Raw genomic sequence first — 14,414 nt, 5'->3', positions numbered from 1 at the left:
ACTTTGTGTTTCAGCTCTTGTCTCTCGTTTCTCTTGCTTCCCATCTTCATTTACTGTTTCTTTGTACCAACCTTCGTAGCAAATTTTTCTCACCTTTTGTAGTTTTTATCTGCATGCGCTTTCTTTCACCTTCCATAAAGTTTTTCTTTCTTTTCAAATTCGTTCTTTTACAATCATTTATTCGTAGCATGGGACCCTAGGAGCCCAAGAGCATAGGTCAGATTGCACAAAACTACAGATTTCCTTGGTGCGCTGTGAAGAAAAAGAAAACAATGAAATTTTAACAATGACAGAGAATAAACGGCTACTCTGTGCAAACCGAGTAATTTTATACCAATGTGACGATTTTTATTATCGTAGATGCATCAATAAAACAGTAAAATTTATTTCTTCCACAAGTCGCATAACCATACAAGTCGTGAGAGAAAAATTGCTCAATTTTTTTTTTGTTCAGCTCCGGCTTCTGGATTTCTTGCGCAAATTCTACTCCTGATACCGAACACCACTTCGCTGTTTAACCACTAGCCAAGACGTGTCGTAAAGCAGCGTTACACGGCGCGAAACAGTGTGCTTTCATTTTATGCGGTCCGGCTTATCACTCGACACCGTCGACCCGGCTTGAAATATACAAAAAAAAAAAAGACAGATCCCCGTTGTAGGCAACAAGGTCTGCTTGAAACCGAAAGAAAAAACGTGCGGAGCTTTTCCAGGATTCTGGAATAACTACTTCTTGCGTCACGTTTCCCTGTCCTCGAGCAATCTGCAAGAAAGTTTTGCGGCATTATATATAAGCCTTTATTTATTTTCTCTTTATTTCTTCGTTCACTTTGTTCTGGGCTTCTTATGGCTGCGCTTAGAACAGGCTAAATGTGAAGGACTTCTGTTTTCTTCACGGAACTATAAAACTGCCGTAAGTCATCAGCCTTAAGGAGGTTATCCTGGAACTATGTTAACAAGATCTTCTCTTTGTTTCTTTTTTCCCCGGCTTCTTTCGCTGTCTGAGCCCAGACTTGCCCGCAGCGTGTTTTTATTCAACCGATAAGATTTAAGACTCCCGCTTGCTCCACAGTTAATTGATTTCGCAACACTGTTTCGCCCCGGCTTATCCGATAACGCTGCCCCGAATGCACCCGTTGCAGCGTCGGCGTCGCAACAACCACGCTTCGCCGTACAGGCACGGCGACTTCGCAAGACGGAGTGTCGAAAGCCTCCGCTAAAAACTGCTGCCTGTTATGACAGGCAACTCATGAGAGCAAAAGTAGTTTCCAATAAAGTATCAAGCCCTGTACGCTCCACTGGAGCTCGATAATGCAAACGATAACGGAAGATGAACTTAACATAAGCTGCCATGTCATCCATCATATTTGCCAACCCCTAATAGGTCAATAACACAGCATATTAGAAACAACGAGGAGCCTTTGCCAAATAAATTACACTCGCTCGCCATTATGTTCCGACTAGTGACCCGTGATAGCTGGTTCGCGAAATGATTAACATAATGATAGCGTCATGGATGGCTGCCACTGCCGCTCAACTGTCACTGAACACACAGGAATAACCACAGTAGCCTAAATGATTAGGTTTATTCGTAGTTGAGGGGAAGTATATACCCTGTATTAAAGTCCGGGCTAAGGCCTGCGCTTCGAGTTCGGTTGTCCAAGTTGACCTTTGCTGAAAGGTGGAAACCAGAGGGAAATCTGGTGCATTCCTACGAGGCGAGAATGAAGACTGGCTGCGACACCGCCGACGAGGATAACGCGAAAAATGATGAGCGCGGCTAATACAGTTAGCGCTGTCAAAATCTAAAAGAGAGGTGACTTCCTTTTGTGTGTGCGTGGGCTATGCAGGGGGGGTGTTGTGGTACTCTTGACGCTACTAATCCTAGAAGTGAAGACGATAGTTGCGCTCACCCTCCAGGAGTTTAAAGTAGTGATGATGAAGCGAGTTGCTTGCTGCGTTGTACAACTGAGCATGGCAGTAGTTCAAGCATCAAAAGCGACCGGGGACGCTGACTTCTTTGTCCAGCTGGAAGCGGCGGCTCCTGAAGCCACGAAACCACCCAAAGACCAAGCCCGTTGTCCAGCTCGAAGAACGGAAGCAGGTGAGGGCAGTAGCGCATCCAGTCGCCAAGGAACTGGCTCATAGTCGAGTATGGATACCGTCATCTATGACCCGTCTCAGGATGCTTTAAAGTTTTATAGAGTTTAACATCCCAAAGCGGCTCAGGCTATGAGGGACGCCTCAGTGGAGGGCTCCAGAAATTTCAACCACCTGGGGTTCTTTAACGTGCTCTGACATCGCACAGCACACGGGCCTGTATAATTTCGCCTCCATCGAAATTCCACTGCCGCGCCGGGATCGAACCCGCGTCTTTTGGGTCAGCAGTCGAGCGCTATAATCACGCAGCCAGCTAGGCGGCGTATCTCAGGACGTACTACGCCTTTCCTGAAGTGCGTTTCATCCTCAAACACGCTCTCGACAACAAAGTCGTCTTTTGCAGCCCTTCACAGCGAAAGCTACCAGCCGCAGTGACTCAGTGGTTAGTGCGCTTGGCTACTGAGCCAGAGTGTCCGGGTCCGAACCAGACCGCGGCGGTCTCGTTTGCGTGTGTCGACATAGATTTTCCGCGCGGATCCCGGAGGCTGCGCTACATCGTCATTTCCTTGATAACGGTGGCAATCCGTCCTTTTCGGTAAGGACGTCGCGAGTGGGAATCGACTGGCGGGAACATTTTTAAATCAAATTTTCTCGCCGAATAATACATAGAGTGAGAGTTCAGTTACTGACTACTCTATACTCACGTGAGACAAACAAACTTTTTCCCGTCTTTTAACCAGCTTTTCTTTTCTCGTATAACATCCAAAACTCATTTTCACTTTCAGTAGGCAAATAACCCAAAAGTTCTTTCTTGTGCAAAAAGGTTCCCTTCCTTTTGAGGAGACCTGTATGTCGTCACTGCACGCTATTCTATTTCAACAGGCCGCCGCGGTAGCTCAGTGGTTAAGGTGCTCGGCTGCTGACCCGAAAGACGCGGGTTCGATCCCTGCCGCGCCGGTTGAATTTCTTTGGAGGAGAAATTCTAGAGGCCCGTGTACTGTGCGATGCCAGTGCACGTTAAAGAACCCCAGGTGGTCGAAATTTCCGGAGCCCTCCACTACGGCGTCTCTCACAGCCTGAGTCGCTTTGGGACGTTGAACCCCATAAACCAAACCAAACTTTTTCCCGTTTTTTAACCAGCTTTCCTTTTGGCGTATAACATCCAAAACTCATTTTCACTTTCAGTAGGCAAATAACCCAAAAGTTCTTTCTTGTGCGAACAGGGTCCTTTCATTTTGAGGGGACCAGTATGTCGTCACTGCGCGCTATTCTATTTCAGCATTACGATAACTAGCAAGCATCTTCAAGGCTAGGAACCAAACGCGTGGCTACCGGCGCAGAAGAGAATCGCTCGACTATTACAGGTGACGGCTTTTTCCAAATGACATCTGATGGTCTAAGAAGGATAGCAGTAAACCGCTGCTTTAAAGACATATTGACCTGTGCAGGAAATCGCGAGAAACACGTAGCATGCTTCCTCTGCCCAATCATTCCTTTGCGTCTGTCCGCATATTTTTTTTTAACCAGTGTGGCACGGTTTCCAGCACAATGGATAACTAACTAGCTCCCGTTCATGCCCTGTTAGTACTGACCCGGTTGAGGGAGATTCAACTAGTGCGGAAAGCAGCAACTGTATTAAAGTGAAACCCTTTAAAGGTGCACTGAAGAGGAATCTGAACTCGTCTTTTTACAGCGGGAACTCGATCTACACGTGCCGAGCATTCTTAGAAACATCGACTTATTGCCCTGTGTGGCCTATTTCCCTAATTAAATCGAATTAACGTCCGGATCCCGCCTTTATTTTTTGAATTCTCCCCGTACGGTTGGCGGAGACGACCAACGCGTGGAGTGCCTTTCAGCCAGCTTCGTGGAGGCTTTGCTTTTGCTTTATTTTGTTTTTTAGGTTTTCGTGAATTAATAGTTTCATTCGCAGATAATATAGCCGCAAAATAATAGCGCAGAAATAAAAATACGCGAGGACTATTTGCTTCTACTGATTACTACGTACTACTCCGCCGATGGCACAGCGGCAAGCCGTCACGGGACTGGGTGAAAGGCACTCCACGCGTTGGTCGACTCCGCCCACCGTTCGAGGGAGAATTAAAAAAAAAAAGATAGGTGGGAGCCGGACGTTAATTTGATTTAATTATGGAAATCTGCCACACAGGGCAACCATTCGCAGTTTCTAAGAATGCTCGGAACGTGTAGATTGAGTTCCCGCAGCAAAAAGACGAGTTCAGATTCCTCTTCAGTGCACCTTTAATAGCTCATACTGTCGTTCGCTAAACAAAGCGTGCCACACGCGTTTAACTGAGGAACTACAAAATATAGAAGAAACCCAATGGTTGCTTCAGATTAAGGAGAAAAAAATGAACCTAGGAGCCAAGTTTGATGACTGTAGATTATTTATTTAATTAACTATAGGCAAAAATGTCGAAATTACGTCGAAATAGCGCGGACGTCGATATAGCCACGGGAACGGTGTGACGTCACATCCACCGGAAGTCGTCACGGCACAATGAAAATTGTCCCAGAATGGTCGGAAAAACGTCGGATTTTTGTCAGATTAGATGGAAAATGTGTAATTAAGCGTAGTTAACACTTAAGGCCTCCGAAAGATGTATAATTGGGGTATCAGTATAGCCACGGGAACGGTGTGACGTCACATCCACCGGAAGTCGTCACGGCATAGTGTCCTCGGCTTTCGCCTCTCAACACTAGTTGCCAAAGTGTCCTCGCAATTTTTGTACTCGTTTTACAATATGCTACGCTCCTGTAGCGAAACATATCCTACAGGCAACTACTCTTGCAAGGAAATGGGTCATTTTTTTTTCTTTCAAGTTAGCCACTAGACCAATTCTCTAGCATATATTTAAGCATTACTAGGATCTCTGTGATATTTTCTGCTCTCATTTCTACCTGTCTGGGCTCTGTTGTCTTACAGCTTTTGTATCATTTTCCTTATCTTTATCTTTGGCCTGCATGCAGCATCTGTTGTAATTTATTTCTCGAACTCCTCGCTTAACACGTTCCTTCACGTTTGCAGGCGGAACTCGAAGCTAACAGCAAATGACAAAGCATGAAAATGCCCCGTCTCCTTGGCTCCATTCTCAATACAGCCAACAGCTGCGACTTTTATCTTCGCTTTTATTCCCGGTATCTAGTTTATTTCCCTCCCTATCCTTTCCATTCACGCCTCAGAGCGCCGGAACCTACAACCGATAGACAACAACACGGTACAACACAACTACACTGAAACACGAAACGTTCGCACTAGCACGAACAAACACGGAAGCGAAGAAGAATTAAAGCGGGCCCTCTAAACCTTCCATGGCCGTATACAATTCCGGCAAGAACACTTTTCGGGAAGATAATCGTGATTCGACGCTGAAAGCAGAAGCGGAGAAGGAACGGGGCGCTCAAAAACAGCCCGGATCCAAAATTAAAACCCCCGACGTCAGCCATAGGGTGGGGGGATGAAATAAGAAGAAGCGGTTCGTGTGTGTGGCGAAAGTAAATCGGAAACAAACGTGTGTTTTCCTTCTCTTCGTTCTTTTTACGCCCACTCTTCTTTCATTGTTTTGTGTCTTGTTCGTACTATACCCACTGTTTTCGTTTCTTGTTTCCTTTTTTCTAATGTTTGTGTGTGTGCGCGCGGGTTCCGGTCGAGAGTCAAACGCGGACTGTCAGGCGCCTCGCCGCCGACCCGACTGCAGCGACAGCGCACAGTACGGCTGACTGCTCTTAGCTTCGGGAGTCGAAGAGAAGGCAGCAGGCGCAGCAGTAAGCGCCCTGTGGCCCTATCCGAAGCAGGAGCAGTGCCGGCGGCACTGCACCCACGCACACAAGGCCGCTGCCGCCTGTGCCAAAGTGTCAGCAACAGGCGCCTGGGGCGCCTGGCCTCGGTAATACTATGTAGATGAGCCCTCACTTTCTCTTTCCTACCCATTCGCCCAGCCTGCTTTTCCCTATCTTCCCTTCCCTACAACAGTATACGGGGAGTTTCTCTTTGTGCTCGCCAAGGGCCATTTGTACCCACGCTCCACCTTAAAGTTGTTTTGTTCCAACCGTCTCCTATCCCTCTTTCTTTCTCTCTCTCTCTCTCTCTCCCGTTTTCCCATTTTCCTTCCAACCACTACAGACTCATGGTCGTGCACGCTTTCATGGTGCAGAGTGAAGGCGGGGGAGGTTAAGAAAGGTTTGCCGAAAGGTCCTGGACCATTGCAGCTGCTCCACGAAGGCTATTGTCTGGGGAGCCTTAAATGAACTACTCTCGCACCGTCTCGCAACCTCGAGACTTGATATACCTCTCCACTCTCACTCTTTTCAGCTCGCAGACCGCCCAAACTGGGCCCCATTATTGCAGACATATGAGGCTCCCGAACTGCTCCGATTCGAGGAACTCGCCCGCTATTAGCCGACGCATAGGAGCTCGGAGGCCGGCCTGATTGGTCCATCCAGACAGGAGGTGAAGCAAGAGAGAGAACGCGAGGCATTGCGAAAAGGTGCTGAAACGAGTAGTGAACTAACTACTCCGCCTCGCAACTTGCTCGCAGTAGAATGAAAGCTTACGAGCGCGAGACAAAAGTTTTCCGCAACGTGTGCCCCTTCTCTCACGCGCTCGCCAGCCAGCCACGCACAGGCCTTCAAGCCGTCGCCTCGCCTGCTAGTTTCCACTGTACTGCGACCAAGTTGCGGGTCGGATTTATAAGACCTTTCCATGGGCGCCAGGGAAACGGTACATTATCGCAACCGATAAGGGCTGAGGGGGGGGGGGGGGTTGAGTATAGAAGAAAGAAGTGTCGGCAGCCTAGAACATTACATTAAGATGTTCTCTTCAAGTCATCTAACAAAACCCAGGTCAGCACGCGAACTTAGAGTTCTTTGTGGCTAATGGGCTCTGCTTGGACAGAAAAGGCAAGTTTGGCCTAACGACCGTCTCCTGTGCGTTATTTGTCGAGCTGAGGCTCGATCACCGACCAGAAGTGCTGGCCTTTATCATTATTTTCTCGATCTACTTCTTTTTTCTTTCTTTCGTTTTGTTTTTCCTTGCTTGCGTTGCTGCCGAAAAAAGACAGAGTTAAGCGAATCACACCAGAGATGTGGCTAGGCGCATTTATCATAATTAACTCCGAGTCCGAGAAACCACACGACCGTCACCGGTGTCGCAACGACGGGATCTGCTGTTAGCGCGGACGCGTCTCCAAGCGCTGATGTGCGGCGGAGGTCCCCACCACGCCATTCTCGCATCGATTTCCGAGCGCGCGTTCCCTTGGCGTGCACGCGCGCACATCGCCGCCTCGAAGAGCACTTCGAACTCCTTTTCCCGGCACCGGCGCCGGAACTGCGAGGACCACGGACGGGAAGAAGGGGCCGGGTGAACGCGATAAGATAACGTCCCCTCGGTTCCCGCGTCGCTGCCCAGTTCCGGTCGTTGCGACGGCACAGTCGGACGGCGATGCCCGCGTGGGTGTGGCGATCGGTCGTCCGGCGAGGCCTCACTTCGGGAGAAGAACTTCTCGGCACGCCAACTCGGGAATGAACCGAAGCTTCAGCTACAAAACGGCGTGACGGAAACGGTCGAGGACAGCGAAAGGGACAGGCGCGGGAAAGCGCTGGGGGAAAAAGGGAAACACACTAATAAAACGGGGAACCAATGCTGCGAGTAGATAACGGCCCGAGTCTCCTGGACGACGCATCGTCGGGCAGGCCGATTGGTTCGACTCGTCAGAGCCTGAAGAGGAAGGAAGCTGGGAGGCGCTTAATGGTCTCTCGAAAACGAGGTGGTGCACAGGTTCATCGTCACGATGTCGCATTAATTAAACTCCCAGCTTGATTTCATGTGGAGCACCTGACTCTTCTCTCTATCTCTCTTTGCCGTCCCCTACAGCCATCAAGCTCAAGGCCCGTCCTCTTTCTGTTCCCTTCCCTCTTTCACGTTTCCTTCCTGTCTGCCGAGGAAAAGAGGTGTCCCGAACATCCGGCGTCGAGGGCCAACCACGTAGGAGAGGCAGCGTAAGGGCGAACGCCTGCACGTGATGCCACCGCGAGTTTAATTATTGCTAGGCTGGTCAACCGTCGTTCGACAAAAGCTGCGCATTCGAGGCTTGTGCTGCACCTCGTGGTCAGTCGATCGGTCGGTACATCGGTCTTGTCTAATAATGATCTCGTTCAGGTAACATTCCAAATCAGGATGCTAGCCAGGGAGTCTTAATCAGAAACCTTCTCTTATCGTCTTGTCGGCGTGGTAGTCTTTCGCCGTGGCATTTGGGAATGGGACTTCCGTTGGAATAAACGGTGTCGTCGTGCGTAGTATACTACCAGGGGGTACCCAAAAGAATCCGAACTAAATTTTTTTGGTAGGCAAAGCTTCTGTGGTACCGTGTTTTGCCACTAGGAGCGCATAGAACGAACATTCCAGAGTCAGTAAGCCGAGTGCCGTCGCTGAAGGAGGTCAGACTAGTTTAGGCGGAGTTTTAGAGTGACGACTGTTTTGTGTGAATGTCGTTTTTGCAATGGCTGATTTTCGTGAACAGCGTGCGCCGGTGACACTGTGACTTTTGCTCGGAAAAAGTTGAATGAAAACTCTTGAAATATTAAGAAGGACGTACAAGGACGATGCTATGGGGACAACTCAAGTGTTCCTGAATCAAATCCTGAATCAAAGCAACAATCATGCCAATGGAAAACTTCAAATTCACCTCGCCTCAAGAAAGCTCGTCTGGTGAAACCAAACCTCAAAACAATGCTGATTTGTTTTTTCGACGTGAGAGAAGTCATCCATTGAGAATTTGTTCCGCAGGGTCAGACAGTTAGCCAGGCTTTCTACTTGGATGTTTTGAAAAGATTGGGCAACAGTGTGCGGCGGAAGCGGCCTGATTTGTGGCGGTCGGGTGACTGGTTTTTCCATCATGGCAATGCCCCTGCTCACACAGCCCTGTCTCTGCGACAATTTTGGACCAAAAATGGAATGACCCCTGTTCCTCAACCCTCATACTCTCCCGACCTTGCCCCGTGCTACTTTCTTTGTTTCCTAGAATGAAAAAATAGGTGAATGGAAAGCGTTTGGCTGATGTTGCTGAGGTGAAGAAAAATACGGCGGGGGCACTGTCAAGCATCACAAAAGATGAACTTAAACAATGTTTTGAAAAATGGAATGAAAGATTCGACAAGCGTATCATTGCAAGTGGGGAATACTCTGAAGGAGATTGAAGGTCTGTGCTTAAAATGTGAACAAATAAATACAAACAAAAATAAGTTCGGTCTCTTTTGGGTACCCCCTCGTATATACGTCAGAGCTTCAGAACTCTCACGTTCTGATGCTGCCCAAGGAGAATTTAGGGTCCCCGGGTGGCCCTCACCCTTAAGTGGACAATGACGATAACACTATCATGTTATTGTTCTCCACAAAAATCAATTCTCTGGCTTTCTTATTGTGTTTACGTTTGTCTGGCCGCAAAAGAGGCATTTATGGCTGAGAAAGCTGAATTTAAAAATCATTCCGCCTCTCGATTCAAGTTCATGACGTCTACACCGAGAATGGCGCATTGCCGCAGTTTTGAAGTGAATCGCTGTGGAGCATGGCCTCCGAGATCCACGATATTTGTTGTCGACGCACGCATTTAACTTGCGAAAACAGCAGCAGATGGCGGCACGTGTATTTTGTTTCTTTGTTTCTACTAGTTTTTAAAAGCTCAGTTTACGGTGAGTGTGGTCTCTCTGTCGTTAGAATGACGTAGTCTATCGAGCAGGCCAACTTAATTTGTCCTCAGTGTCCCACTAAGCGGCATGTGCTCCTAGACGTTGGCGCCCTCTAGATTTAGGCATCTGAGGTTCTGTACCAAGTGGACAGGTGGGAGGCGAAATCAGAGGCGAAGGCAAGGACGGGTGCAGTGGCTGTCACTATCGCTAGCAGTTCGTCGCTTATTTGCATGAGTAAGATTGCTTGCCTGAGTAATTGAACCCCTACTACAAGTCCCCTATACCTCGACGAACGCCTTTAGTTGACGCAAGTGCCACGACGTGCCTCATGGTACTGAGCAACTAAAATCGGTGAACGAATTTCGAATGTTGATTTTTTATTCCCGTCAAAACTAGTCGGTGCGAGCACAGGAGCAACTTTACGTGTCAGATCTCGCCGCGCGTAGGCAGGGTAGGCCACCATCATCAACATGCTCGCGTAGTATCTTATCATGGTCTACATTGTTTCAGGCTCGTTCAGGCACGTGGTGTGTTCGCTACTGGCGGCCGACAGATTGCTCCAGCTAGGCCAGTACCTAATAGGCCGATTCTCTAGTTCCACGTAGGAACAGACGCTATCACTGAGGCACTAGGTTTAAGAGATAACAATTCCAATGTGAATGAAGCTGCTGTATAAGTTACTAAATATAAATTGGAACATAAGGGACTTCAGAGTAGGGCAGTGGTATAAAGATACAGGTTCAGCATTGAAAATTGGTGCAGCGCAAAAGTCCTTACAATTCGTATTTAAAAAGAAGAGATTAGAGTCTCAAGAAAGTAACTAAGTTGAACACATTGGTTTGAGAAATACAATAAAAGTACTTGATTTTTAAGAGTATTTTGGCGTTGTTTGTTGTGTTATTTGTGTACATTCTAGCTTTATTTCATACTTCGTTATTGCATGTATTTTGTTTCAAGTGCCTGTGCCGTATTTCCATGCTTGTATCCCCCCATGTAATACCCTCTCACGAGGGCCCTTAGGGGTATTGTAAATAAATAAAGAAATAAAAAAGAACCAGAATGATGGCGCCTGCCATGCACCCGTTTAAAAGGGCACGCTGCTAACATCATCCATATAGACAGCTGTTATCATCACCAACAGTAGTATCACGGTATTAAGGAAAGCGGGGCTAGGACAGTGGAAAGACTGTGCGTTTTCAGACAGCATCTAGCGGAAAGAAGCCGAGAGTCTCGGAGTCAGCCGACTGGTCACGTGCACGCGCTCATGTCGGACCTCATGGTGGCGTGACCGCGCCCATAACAGTACACGCCAGCCTCCGGAAAACCCGCCTTGACGTAGCCGTTGCTGTGCGAGCGAGCGCGCGCGCCCGCACGGCACAATCGACTCCGGCTCGAGGGTCCCAAACGAGTCGTCCGGACGGCCTCGAAACACCCCCCCCCCCCCCCCCCCCCCCCCCCCCCCCGAATGGAGCGAGATTAGACCCATGCACTCCCTTCCTCGTCATTTCGACCCCATAACCTGGAAACAGGTATAGCGCGCAGTACTTGTTGTGGCTGCAGGGGACGCGGCCGTGAGTGCCGTGCGTTATGCGATGCAGGACATCTTTTCCTGTTCATTATTTCTTTGTCGGTGGCGGAACGAGCGACGGTGAACGCCAGGCGGAGTGATCCATATTATCGACGCTGCCATTTTTTTCGCTACCTTGTTTTGTTTGTTGTCTTCTCTTCGCAGTGCTCTCGCACTGTCACCATTCCCAACGAGTATCGATCTGCGAAAACACGTGGCTCCCTTTTTTTCCTTACTCATTTTATTTCTGTGCCTGCTCTTCTCTTTTTACCTGCTTGTCGCTCACCACTTCACGTCGAGAACTGCCGTCTCCATACCTTGCTGCGTTCTTGTCCGTCATATTTGTCCTCTTTTTGTCATTCTGTATTTTTTCTTTGTTTACTTGTCGCGGTCCCACGGAGAGACTGTACACGACCTGGATGTGCGAGCTTGTCCGAGCCGCTTTCAAATGCATCGAGGTCCAGTGTGTGCGTGAGCGCTGGCGGAGTCGCCTGCACGCCAGCACGCTCTATGGCGGTCGCGGTTTATTTGCAACGTTGTCCTTTTCGCTTTCTTTTTTATTTTTTCTGGACCTTCGTTGCCTGCGCATGACTGCGCCGCAAGCGGTCGTCGCATCTTTTGGGCAAACATAAGCCGGGATTACTCGATACACTGTGCAAAGGTCCTGCTTGCACGAAGAGTCTAGCACTGAGAGGAAACAGCGGCTCCATCTGAGCGGCTAATTTTGCTTTTACGCTTCTGCCCCATCCACTGCTAATTGAATTGCTCCTATCAGTTGCCACTGTTGTCGTCACCCAAGTGGTCGTTTGAATTGCTTTCACGTGACCGCGAATGTTTAGATATGTCGCTAAAAGTATTCCTGTCCCGGCCACGGCGGCTGAATTTCTATGGAGGCAAAATTCTAGAGGACCGTGTACTGTTCGATGTCAATGCACGTTAAAGAACCCCAGGTGGTAGAAATTTCCGGAGCCCTTCACTACGGCGTCTCTCATAGCCTGAGCCGCTTTGAGACGTTAAACCCCATAAAGCAAACCAAACCAAAAGTATTCCTGTGTTGCCGCATGCAGCCTGCAAATGGTAGCAATCTTTTTGCTTATTCTACGCCCTCGGGCCTGGCGTCTTTGTGATGAAGGTACTGGCATTCTTAGCGCACGTTACTGCACGTTCAGATCCTGACCGGTACAACGAATGAATTGTTTTCATTCAATTCCAATCCATCTTCATCGGCCGCCGCGGTGGCTGAGCGGTTATGGTGCTCGGCTGCTGACCCAAAAGACGCGGGTTCGATCCCGGCCGCGGCGGCTGGAATTTCTTTGGAGGAGAAATTCTAGAGGCCCGTGTACTGTGCGATGTCAGTGCACGTTAAAGAACCCCAGGTGGTCGAAATTTCCGGAGCCCTCCACTACGGCGTCTCTCATAGCCTTAGTCGCTTTGGGACGTTAAACCCCATAAACCAAACCAAACCATCTTCATCGCCTTACCCGCCAACTGGCTGATTCGGGCGATAGCGGGAATGTGACAACGCGTCATCAAATTACCAAATGAGAAAAAAAAAAACTGAGAAAGAACAAATTAAATAGGTAAAAGTATTATCCCCACCCTGGGCACGCTAAACGACTGCAGCCAGGCTTCGCAATATGCAGAATTTGATGCACCGCCTTTGCTGAAAGTAACTAGGCTGCCGTGAGAACGAAAAAAACGAGCTGGCGGTGGAGCGGTTGCGCTGCGGTCGCCAGCCTTCATCAGCTGAGAAGTAACTCGAGTAACGGGAACCTGCTCCTCCCCTGGGTGATCACTGATTACAAGTCTCCCGACAGCGTGAGAAACGATAAGCAGCCAGGTCGCTTTAGGCAAAGACAATACATAAATATTACCGTGCACTAGAGCATGCACCACTATTTATGAAATGGATACTGAACGAAACTTTTGGAGCTCCTCTTTTACATGTAAACAAGAGCTTGACTGCTAAAACTGATAAATGCGAGAAGCATTTTAGCGGAAAAAGACGGATAGCACGTTTTTTTCCCGATTTATTGCCGTATCATTGCACCTGGCGGCCGCCTGTGGAAGCTGCGACTAGACGTCACAACACCCGCGCGCCCACTGTTCCCGCAGGAGCACGATTGCCATCGCTACTCGCGGATTTTGCCAGTTTTGCGTCAGCAGCAGCGGAGGTTGGTAGCCTCATCGCTCGGTCTACCCGAACTGCAGCGCGACATCGCGCGTGACGCGACCGGTTGCCTGTCGCACGAGGGTGTCATGACGTCACACTCTTCACCTCACGCCGGCCGGGAGGGCTCGGCGCGCGCTCATAAAACATCGAAAATAAAACCATCCGCTGAAAAATATGCAAAGTGACGACTAGAGTTCGGTGTAATCACATTCCAAGTATCTATTTGCAGTGTTTTTGTTCAATTTTAAGATTTTGTTTCAGTACCCCTTTAACACGCGGCCACAACGTGCGCAGTAAAATAGATTCTCCTCTATGCTTTTGTTTGCCTTTTTTTTTACTGAAACTAACAAGCTTTGATAAAATCGAAGGAAGCCCCGCCGCATTGGCTCAGTGGTTATGGCGCTCGGCTGCTGGCCCGAAAGACGCGGGTTCGATCCCGGCTGCGGCGGCTGAATTTCGACGGAGGCGAAATTCTAGAGGCCCGTGTACTGTGCGATGCCAGTGCACGTTAAAGAACCCCAGGGGGTCGAAATTTTCGGAGCCATTCACTACGGCGTCGCTCATAGCCAGAGTCGCTTTGGGACGTTAAACCCCAATAAACCAAACTAAACCAAACCGAAGAAATGCCACTCAAGAAGGTCAGAACTATTAGGAGATCGCTGGTTTGCCATGAAATGTAGAGATATGTAAACCCGAATTACCTATAGTAAGATACTTTTTCTTGGTATTTATCCGGAATAGGGTGCTCACGTGATGGAACCATGCGGTGCGCATCGATATTCCGAGCAGCTCGAGCCGTTAGTTTATAGCGTTAACGGTAACTATTACGTGGTAGTCAATCATCAACGCAAGCAGTCACCACAGCGGAAAAGGGCT

At 48.8% G+C, this 14,414-nt stretch overlaps 1 protein-coding gene across 1 annotated transcript in view; it reads right to left on the bottom strand.

Moving 5' to 3' along the window:
• The window catches only part of LOC149363496 (high affinity cationic amino acid transporter 1-like), a 396,987-nt gene that overhangs the window by 346,726 nt on the left and 35,847 nt on the right, over positions 1-14,414 (bottom strand). The gene's annotated exons all lie outside the window — the stretch shown is intronic.

The sequence above is a fragment of the Amblyomma mixtum genome, chromosome 2 (genome assembly GCF_055824585.1).
Source record: "Amblyomma mixtum isolate Tamu chromosome 2, ASM5582458v1, whole genome shotgun sequence".
Taxonomy (NCBI): domain Eukaryota; kingdom Metazoa; phylum Arthropoda; class Arachnida; order Ixodida; family Ixodidae; genus Amblyomma; species Amblyomma mixtum.
Note: the sequence above shows the minus strand (reverse complement) of the source record. Positions and strands in the feature narration are given on the sequence as shown.